We start from the raw sequence: 10728 nt of genomic DNA on the forward strand, positions 1-10728 counted from the left end.
GTCTCATAGAAAAATAGTATTTGATGGAAAAATGATAAACTATTGTTCTATCCTCACCGACGCAAGTCGATGAAAACAAGGTAGATTTAGAAACCACTAATCCAAGTCAGAAAGTTACGATGCCTCATCATAGTGGGAGGGCGGTCTATGAAAATTTAACACGCAAGTATACGTGGTCGAATAAAGTAATATATAATAAGTAGAGTGTCGATCCCACGAAGACTGCTTTTCAAATACCAATAATTGATTTTCAAATTCTATTTGGTGATTTAAAATTTAGATGAATAATTAAAACTGAAATGAGCACTCTAAACTACGAACATAATTTGAATAACCGAAAACAAAAGAATGAATCAACTAATCAATAATAATAAAAAACCTAGGAATTAATTTCATCAACTTTTCATTCTATTAATTTTACGAATCAATTCTAAATCTCTTCTTTCTATTCTAATAGCAGGTTACTATAATCTATTCCTATTCTTTTTCAAGATATAAGATCTCAGACTATATGGAGGTTTTCTACATTTCTGTGATAACCTTGACATATAGAAGGCATTAACAACCTATTTACTTCACAAGTCATACAAGTACTTTCGTCCAATATGCAACCTATGTCTATATAATGATAGCATATCCAATTCACATCTTTCGAATTTTGAATCAAAACTATTAAATCAAGTAAATAGTGATCAAATATTTACGAGCATTAAACAAACATCATATAGATTAGAATAGAGAAGAAGTATCAATGAAATATCATAATAAAATTAAATAGAAATCCCAGTGACTACATTAATCCCTAGATAAATGAAATTAGTTCATAGATAACATGATGGAAATAACATTCAAATAATTACTCATAGAAAATAATCTAAGGAATTTAGATGAAAAAAAATCCAGAAAGTTAAAACCAGAAAAACAATCTAAAGGTGTAGTCTTTTCTAGATCTAGGGTTTTTTTAAAATCAGAACTCTTCTCAAAATCGTAGAATAATGTTGCTTAAATAGTCTTCCAAGATTCCCAAGTGAAAAGACCGTTTTGCCCTTCAAAAAGTGGTTCAAAATTTGAAAAACGTGTTGATAGCACTGTAGCACTGTGTATTGAGCGCTGTAGTCAGAACCAAAAATCTCCTAAAAAGTGTTTCACTAGCGCTGTGGCACCCTTGATGCAGCGCTATAGCACTTATATTCTTGCCTTGATAGCGCTGTAGCACTAGCTTTGTAGTGCTGGGGCACTACTTCCAAACTTGATAGGCTCCATCATATCCTTCCTAGTGCTATTGCGCCCCTTTGATAGCGTTGTATCGCTATTGACAACATCAAAACTCGTACATATCGACCCCGAAAAACATGATTTTCTCCAAATTAACTATATTGTCTTCCACATTCACTTCATTCCACCCTTTTCATCAACTTATCATGGAAAACCTGAAACATGAACAAACGAGCATAATTCTGCAATAAAATAACCCTAAACTGACGAAAACCAACCCAAAAACTAGACCATAAGCGAGCCTAAAACTCATTTATCAAACTCCCCCAAACTAAACTTTTACTCAACCTCGAGTAAAAAAATATAACCAGACTCAAATCTAAACAAACAAAGTTGACATAGCTAACCAATTTAAACACTCAAGATTTCTATGCATATATAATTCTCAGGAAAAACAATCATGCTATTTAAAACATTAATCTAGATTTTCAGTCTCAATTACTTCACCCTTTCACTGCAATCTATCAACACCAAAGCTCATTTACTCATAACTCACAAATAAAATAATTATACCACTTTATGCACATCAAATTCTCACCAACTAACCATATAACCAAATATTTCCATATGCTTGCACTACTTACTATTCTCCATTAATATAAACAAATGCACAAATAAGAATCAATAGGGCTTTTCAAAGGTTGTAATAGAAAGCTTAGGTACAGGTAGATAAAGAAACATTTTTAGGCTTAATCATACCACAAGCATTCCAACTAACAAACTTTCCCATCAATTTCAAACCACTCATCCCTTGTTACCCCTTTTTCTGTGCAATGATTGAGAATTTTTTATTTTTATCAATACACTCCCCCAAACGTTGATTTTTCAACATATAATTGTTGGGAGCATAATCATTTTTCACTTTATTTTCCTTTTCTTTCTTTAATTTTTTCTCAATCACAAGTAATTTTCTGAATAACACATAATACAAACATCCCATTACACATTCACTCCCCTCATATAATAATTTTCATGCTCATGGTATGGGTCAAAAAGAATAAATGGTAATCCAATTCACAGGTAGGCTCAAAATAATGTGTTAACAAGAAAATAGTTGTAAGGCTCAAAAGGGTTGACTAAGGATAAAGTTTAATAGGGTTAGCTTGAAAGGCACAACCAATCCAAAAAAATTGCCTATATCATTTTCCTAAATGTGCATTGTTTCAAATTTCATCTCAAATAGTAAGCAAGCAGATTCTAGATATTTTTTTCAAACTTTTCAATCCATAATCCAAATTTGACATTCATAAAATAACTTAATTATAATATTTGCAATTTATGAGCAATAGATCTCTAATTTCAACAAATCACAGTGAAAAACAAAGTAATCTAACCAAGCACACATATTGTTTTTTAGAAGCACATAAATTTTTCCTTTGGATTATACTACAAAATAGTCAATCATATTCAAATGCCCATAACTATCAACTTAATTTACACTCTAAAACATGACTCAAAACAAACAAACCATAAAATGCAAACGCATAAAAAAAATACCAAAAATAAATCTCTCCCCCAAACTTAAAACCGAACATTGTCCTCATGTTAAAGTACATAAAGAATGAGAACAGAGACATACCTGACTAGCCACATCAATATGGCGGTAGTGACGGCTGGGACGAAGGTTCCTCAAAAGGGTGAGACGACGGCAGCTGTGGTTCAGAGAATCCAGCAAATGACGAAGGCGGAGGTGGAGAGTAAAACGGAGAATATGATGGATATGGTGGTGGTGGAGTAAAATAAGTTTGATCCAATTCATTTAAAGACCACCTACTCACCAGGTTGTTTAAGCGAGCCACATGGTTCACCTCGTATTTGTATTGTTGGCCCATGTATTGATTCATCATGTGCTGTTGCTGAACCATAAATTAATTTTGATGGATAAGATAATCCAACTTATCACTGACATTCTTCATGCTCTGGTCACTACTACCTCCCTGCATCACCGGATCAACCTCTTCTTCCACCTCCGTTTCCACACGGCGTTTACCCTTTTTTTCTTGTCTGTGGCACATATAGAGCAGGCTCGGGATAATCCTTCATCAAATTAATCGACAAAGGTTGCTGCAATGTCTGATAAATATCAGTAACAAACTCCGGAACTCCAACCTTATAACATAACATTGTGATGCAGATCCATGGCCCAAACCTCCAGTGGTATGGCCCTTTTCAATGAACTTATGTTTTCCTTAATCCATGAACCCGTATTAACAGTCATTCCTGTCATGAGCGCATACATTAGTAGTACTCGATCTTTAGTCATGTCAGACACATGACTTACTGGCATAAACCGAGCACAAACAAAGAAAGCCCAAAATCTAGACTCAATATTCAGTTGACATGACACTATACTTTTAGGTAAAGCTCCAGATAAATTCCAAGGCGCACCTTCAAAACATATTTCTTCAGCCACAACATTATAATCGATATAGCCCTTCAAAAATCTTGTATATTCCTCTTCTTGCTCTTTTATATGTGGGACGTTGAAAACCTTATTAATGGCTTCGGCCGTAAAAGGGACTCGCTTACCTCTAACAAAAAATTTATCATTGTGTTTATTTCTTAAATTGGCATAGAACTCATACACTAATGATATGTTTGCCTGCGCCAATTTTTGCACATTATTGTCCCACTTCCGAGCTGCGAGATTAGCTCTAACTAATTCAAAAATCTGATGTTCAAAAAGATTAGATTGATATTCCACCTCACATTCAGGAATCAATGTTTTTCTAACAAACTTTTCATAACGCTCTTGAGCCTGAAAATTTATAAACCTAGTATCTTCATACTCTTGCTCCGAGCTATCATCCCTCTGTTGGGAAGCAGAAGCTTAGCCTTTCCCCTTATCCTTATTCCTTCTCGCTCTACTTTTATGAGCCATGATCTACCCTCTCAATCAACACCAACCCAGAATTTTTTTTTGACAACAACTCCCCTTAAATTAACTACTTTCCTTCTTCACAACCACCCTACAAATTCAATTTCACAAAACACAACACCCAAATTCTCCAAAGAACAACAACAAAAACCATTATCCACTCAAGACACGCAACAATGGAACCCAATCCCAAATGCAGCAAAAAATCTTAGAATAAAAGGGATTGAAAACACTTACCCTTGAAATGATCCCCTTTGTGCTTGATTAAGTAAAGCCCCTTGAAAATTTAAATCTTCTTCAAGAAATTAAAACTCTGAATTTTTAGGGTTCCAAAAGGTGAGGAAGAAATGGGGATTGGTGAAATAAAACAAACCAAAAGTGATAGGGTTTAGAGAAAATAAAGAAAAAATGAGAGAATGAAGGTCAAAATTCTTGGAGAAAGCTTTAATGGAGGTTTAATGGAAGGTTGAAGGTGCTGGGGTAGAGAGAACACGAAAAGAGAAGAAGAAATAATGAGGGTTTTGGGAAAAAAATCGAAACCCAGCCCCTTTTTAAAAAAATTATGAGACACAACGCTTTAGCGCTACTAGGGAATTCTGGCTAGTTGGGTTCTGAGTATAGCGCTATAGTGCTACTATATCAGCGTTGTAGCGCTGCTTTCTGTTCCAAAATCCTTTTCGCATCTGAGATTAGCGCTGTAGCGGTCCATTCATAGCGCCATAGCGCCTCCTTCCAAGCGCTGTAGCACTGCTGCCTCACAAATTAACATTTTTCTAACCTTTTTCTAGTAAAGTCTCACTTTTTTTTTCACGTTTTTCACGGTTCATACAATACATCAAAATTTTAAATTAAAACTAAAACTAATCACTAAAAAAAATTCTCTAAACATTGTTCCAAACCTAATAAAAACAAATAACATAAACTTAAATTACAAAAGAAATAAAAATAACTTAGGAATGCCTTCTAAGAGCACTGTCTTTAATGTCTTTTAGTCGAACTCTTGTTTGTATTCAATTCAGAATGGTTCCAAAATCACCATGGACTTACATTTTTCCACCGGGCCTTCTAAATAATGCTTCAATCTCTGACCATTCACCTTTAAATGTCCCATCTTTTCACTATGAACTTGCACTGCTCAATAAGGAAGGGAAACCACTACCGTGTAAGGTCCTGACCATCTTGACTTCAATTTACCAGGAAAGAGCTTAAGTCTTGAATTAAATACCAACTTTTTATCTCCTAGTTGAAAATCCTTCCTCAATATCCGCTTATCATGAAAGGCTTTTGACTTCTCTTTATAAATCCTCGCATTCTCATAAGCTTCATTTCAGAATTCATCAAGCTCGTTTAACTCCATAAGCCTATTTTGTCCCGCCATAAAGAGATCAATGTTTAACTTTTTCACAGCCTAGTAAGCTCTGTGCTCAAGTTCCACCGGTAAGTGACATGCCTTACCAAACACCAATCGATATGGTGACATACCAATCAGAGTTTTAAATGCAGTGCGATAAGCCCAATGTGAATCATCGAGCTTCTTTAACCAATCTTTCCTTGACGTATTTATAGTCTTTTCCAAAATACCTTTAATCTCCCTATTTGAAACCTTGACTTGGCCATTCGCAATTGGATGATAAAGCAACGCCTTTCGATGATGAACATCGTAGCGAGCACAAAGAGCAGTGAAAGACTTGTTGCAAAAATGACTTCCCCTATCAATAATAATTGCTCTGGGGGTGTCGAACCGAGTGAAGATATTTTTGTGAAGGAATCTAAGTACCTCTTTCCCATCCCAAGTAGGAGTTGCTGCAACTTCTACCCATTTAGAAACATAGTCCACCACAAGAAAAATGTACTTGTTATTATACGATGACAGGAAAGGTCCCATAAAGTCTATTCCCCAAACGTCCAACAACTCGACTTCCAAAATACCAGTCATTGGCATTTGATCTCTTGATATATTCCCAGTCCGTTGACAACGATCACAACTTTTGACAGAAGCATTAGCATCTTTAAATAATGTAGGCCAGTAAAACCCACTCTGCAAAACTTTCGCTGCTATCCTTGTTCTTCCGAAATGACCGCCACAATGCAACATATGACAGTGAGTCAAGATTGACAACATCTCCTCTTCGGGCATACATCTTCTAATAACTTGATCAGGATAATGTTTAAAAAGAATAGGCTCCTCCCAGTAATAGTGCTTCCCTCTGAATAGAATTTCTTCAATTGTTGCCTTGTCATCTCAGGAGGTATAACCTTTGCAGCCAAAAAATTTACATAGTCTGCAAACCATGGAACATCTTTACCAACAATTACTTCACACAACTGATCATCAGGAAAAGCATCATTAATATGAACTTCTTTTTCAAGAGAATCCTCATCAACCTCCAATCTAGAAAAGTGATCAGCCACCAAAATTTCTGTGCCCTTCTTATCCTTAATTTCCACATCAAATTCTTGTAACAACAAAATCCACCGAAAAAGATGAGGCTTGGAATCTTTCTTGGTCATAAGATATTTTATCGCAGAATGATCTGTGTAAACAACCACCTTATTCCCAATCATGTATGGCCTAAACTTATCAAAGGAAAACACTATGGCCAACAACTCCTTCTCCGTAGTTGCATAATTAATTTGAGCACCATTCAAGGTACGACTTGCATAATAAATCGTTCTAAATACCTTGTAAACTCTTTGTCCCAACACTGCCCCAATTGCAAAATCACTGGCATCACACATCAATTCAAATGGCAAATCCATTGAGGTGCTACAACTATAGGTGCCGAAATCAACTTCTCCTTAAGTATCTTAAAAGCTTGGTGACACTTTTCATCAAAATCAAACGGGACCCCATTCATTAGCAAGGTGGACAGCGACTTTGAGATCTTGGAGAAATCTTTGATAAACCTTCTATAAAACCCCGCATGGCCCAAGAAACTCCTCACTCCTTTAATTAAAACTAGAGGTTGCAAATTCTCTATCGTAGAAAATCTTGGCCCGATCCACTTCAATGCCATTCTTAGAAATCTCGTGCCCTAATAAAATTCCTTCATTCACCATAAAATGTTACTTCTCCCAATTAAGTACTAAATGCGACTTCACATCTCCTCAAAACCAACTCCAGATTAGTCAAACACTTGTCAAAAGAAGACCCAAAAACTGAAAAATCATCCATAAAAATCTCAATTCCTTTCTCAACCATGTTAGAGAATATCGTCATCATACACTGTTGAAATGTGGTTGGTGCATTACATAGCCCAAATGGCATCCTTCTAAAAGCAAAAGTACCATAAGGACATGTAAACGTTGTCTTCTCTTGATCCTCCGGTGCAATTACAATCTGATGATAACCTGAGTACTTGTCTAGAAAACAATAGTAGTTATGCCCCGCCAACCTATCCAACATTTGATCAATAAAAGGCAAAGGAAAATGATCTTTCCTAGTTACCTTATTCAACTTCCGGTAATCTATACATATCTTCCAACCCGTCATAGTCCTTGTTGGAATCAGTTCACTACTCTCATTCTTCACTACGGTCATGCCATCTTTTTTAGGTACTACTTGTACTGGACTTACCCAAGCACTATCAGAAATAGGGTAAATCACTCCGGCATCTAACCATTTCAAGATCTCTTTCCTCAGGACTTCTTTCATTGTCGGATTAAGTTTTCGTTGAGCATCAATAGTCAGTTTAGCATCGTCTTCCATAAGAATTCTATGCATAACTGTCGATGGGCTTATTCCTCTTATATCAACAAGATTCCACCCTATAGTAGTTTTATGAGCCCTTAACACCCTCAACAACTTCTCCTCCTCTACTTCCGAAAGAAATGATGAAATTATGACCAGAAGAGTCTTTTTTTCTCCAAGATAAGCATAGCGTAGATGCTCTGGTAAAGCCTTCAGTTCTAACACAGGTGGCTTTAAAATCGATGGTAATGGTCTTTCCGGTAACTCACCCAATTCTTCAAACTTTTATGCTTCCACGACTCATATGATTTTATCCACTTCAAATAACTCAACACCTCGTCATTATCCACACCACCTACATCATCAATTGTAAGACTTATTTCAAGAGGATCTTCAATTAATTTTCTTCTCCCTACTACTTCTTTTACCACATCAACTGAGAAACAGTTGTCACTTGCTTTAGGATAAGTCATAGCCTTGAACACATTAAATACTACTTCTTCCCCTTGTACTCTTAGCCTTAACTCTCCCTTTTGCACATCTATCAATACTTGCCCAGTTGCTAAAAATGGCCTCCCCAAGATAATAGGAACATTCTCATCCTCCTCCATATCAAGAACTATAAAATCAGCTGGAAATATAAACTTATCCACCTTCACCAACACATTTCCTATAATACCACATGGATGCTACACAGATCTATCAGCCAACTGTAATGTTATTGTGGTTGGCCTAGCTTCACCCAAACCAAGTCTACGAAATATAGACAAAGGCATTAAATTAATACCTGCCCCCAAATCACAAAGTGCATGCTTACATTCAAACTCCCCAATCGATCATGGAATAGTAAAACTACTACGATCTCGTAGCTTTTGAGGAAGTTTCCTTTGCAAAATCGCACTACACTCTTCTGTTAATGCTACTGTTTCATAATCACCCATCTTTCGCTTGTTAGACAAAATCTCCTTCATAAACTTCAAATAGCTGGGCATCTGTTCTAATGCTTCTGTGAACGGTATATTGATATGTAGCTTCTTGAACACCTCTAAAAACTTTGCAAACTGCTTATCCAGATTATGCTTACGAAGCCTTTGTGGATATGGAATTCTAACATGATGCTCAATACTCACAAGTGGTACCTCTTCTTCCTTGCTAAGGTCTTCAGTGACCTTTTCTTCATTAGACTTCTCATCTTCTATGCCTTGTGTATTTCCCCTCTGGCCTTCTTCTTCTGACTGATTCTTCATTGGCCCTTCATACCTTGTTCAACTCTTCAAAGTAATAGCTTGACACTATTCTTCAGGATTAACTTCTTTAGTGCTTAACATAAGTCCTTGAGCTCTATTAGACATTAAAATAGCCAACTGCCCTATTTGAGTCTCTAAAATCCTTATGGACGCCCTGGTTTCAGTAATAATTGGTTAAGTACATTAGGTTGGGGTTCAGCTGGTGTTATTGGCATTGGGTGTGGTGGTCTATTTTGTGGTTGATAATATCCAGGTGGAGGTTGTTGGTATGAATGTTGCTATTGATATGGTGGTTTATTTTTGGAAGGTTGATATTGTGGCTGAGGTAGAGGGTAAGGTTGTTGAGTGTTTTGAGTATTGGACCAGGAAAAATTAGGATGGTTCTTCCAACCTGGGTTGCAGGATATGGAATTTGGATTATTGGGTTGTCTCTGGTAATTCCCTATAGCTTGTACTTCTTCCATGGGCATGATATTCATATCTAGAGTAGGGCATTGGTTTGGTGGATGGGTTGTACCACACAATTCACACAGGTTTTGAACTTGCATAGCTTGAGATGGGAGTGTAATCTTTTGTAGTTGCTTTGTCAAGGCTGCTACTTGAGCTGTAAGCATTGATATAGCATCTAATTCCATCATTCCAATCACCTTCTTTGGTTGTCTCTTTTCAGTTGGCCATTGATAATTATTCATCGCCATCTCTTCTAATAGCTCATACACCTCATTAGCACTCTTACTCATAAAAGCACCTCCCGCCGCAACATCTATAATTGTTCTAGTTGATCCATTCAACCCATTGTAAAAATTATGGACCAACATCCACTATTCTATACCATGATGTGGGCATTTCCTTATCAACTCCTCAAACCACTCCCAAGAATCATACAATGACTCCCCTTCCATCTGATAAAAATTATTAATCTCTCCCCTTAGTTTTGCAGCCTTCGCTGTAGGAAAGAACTTGGCAAGGAACTTCTGAGCTAACTCCTCCCATGTAGTGATAAAATTGGCCTGTAAAGATATCAACCAACTCTTTGCCCTATCCCTTAGTGAAAATGGGAATAGCCTCAATCTTATAGCATCATTGCTCACCCCATTCATCTTGAATGTAGCACATAACTCCAAAAAATTAGCTATGTGTAAATTTGGATCTTCCGTTGGCATACCTCCAAACTGAACAGTTGATTGGACCATTTAAAGAATTGCTGGCTTAATTTCAAAATTATTTGCAGCAATGGTTGGAGGTCTGATGCATGGATGCACTCCTGTAATAGTAGGAAGTACATAATCTCTCAAAGTTCGTGGTCCTTGTTCCCATGGAACCCAAATTGTTAGCCATGGTAAACTCCAGTCTCCTCTTTATTTTTCGATTCTTTCTACACATTTTTTCAATTTCCAGATATATTGGTATAATCTCCTTTTATCTATTGCTTCGCATATACCAACAATTCCTGAAACACAATAGAACCTAGATCCAAATAAATGTTAAATAGAAATAAAATAAAATAACCAAATTAGAACTAATAACAATTAACTGTGATATTAGAAATTAAGTCCCCGGCAACGGCGCCAAAATCTTGGTCTATGAAAATTTAACACGCAAGTATATGTGGTCGAATCAAGTAATATATAATAAGT

At 36.4% G+C, this 10728-nt stretch overlaps 1 non-coding gene across 1 annotated transcript; it reads left to right on the forward strand.

Annotated features, from left to right (window-relative positions):
• Nucleotides 1-9919: 9919 nt before the first annotated feature.
• LOC133820619 (small nucleolar RNA R71) lies at nt 9920-10026 on the forward strand. Its single transcript, XR_009887025.1, has one exon. It is a non-coding gene; the product is annotated as a small nucleolar RNA R71 (small nucleolar RNA).
• Nucleotides 10027-10728: the final 702 nt, after the last annotated feature.

Source organism: Humulus lupulus, chromosome 2 (genome assembly GCF_963169125.1).
Source record: "Humulus lupulus chromosome 2, drHumLupu1.1, whole genome shotgun sequence".
NCBI classification, from domain to species: domain Eukaryota; kingdom Viridiplantae; phylum Streptophyta; class Magnoliopsida; order Rosales; family Cannabaceae; genus Humulus; species Humulus lupulus.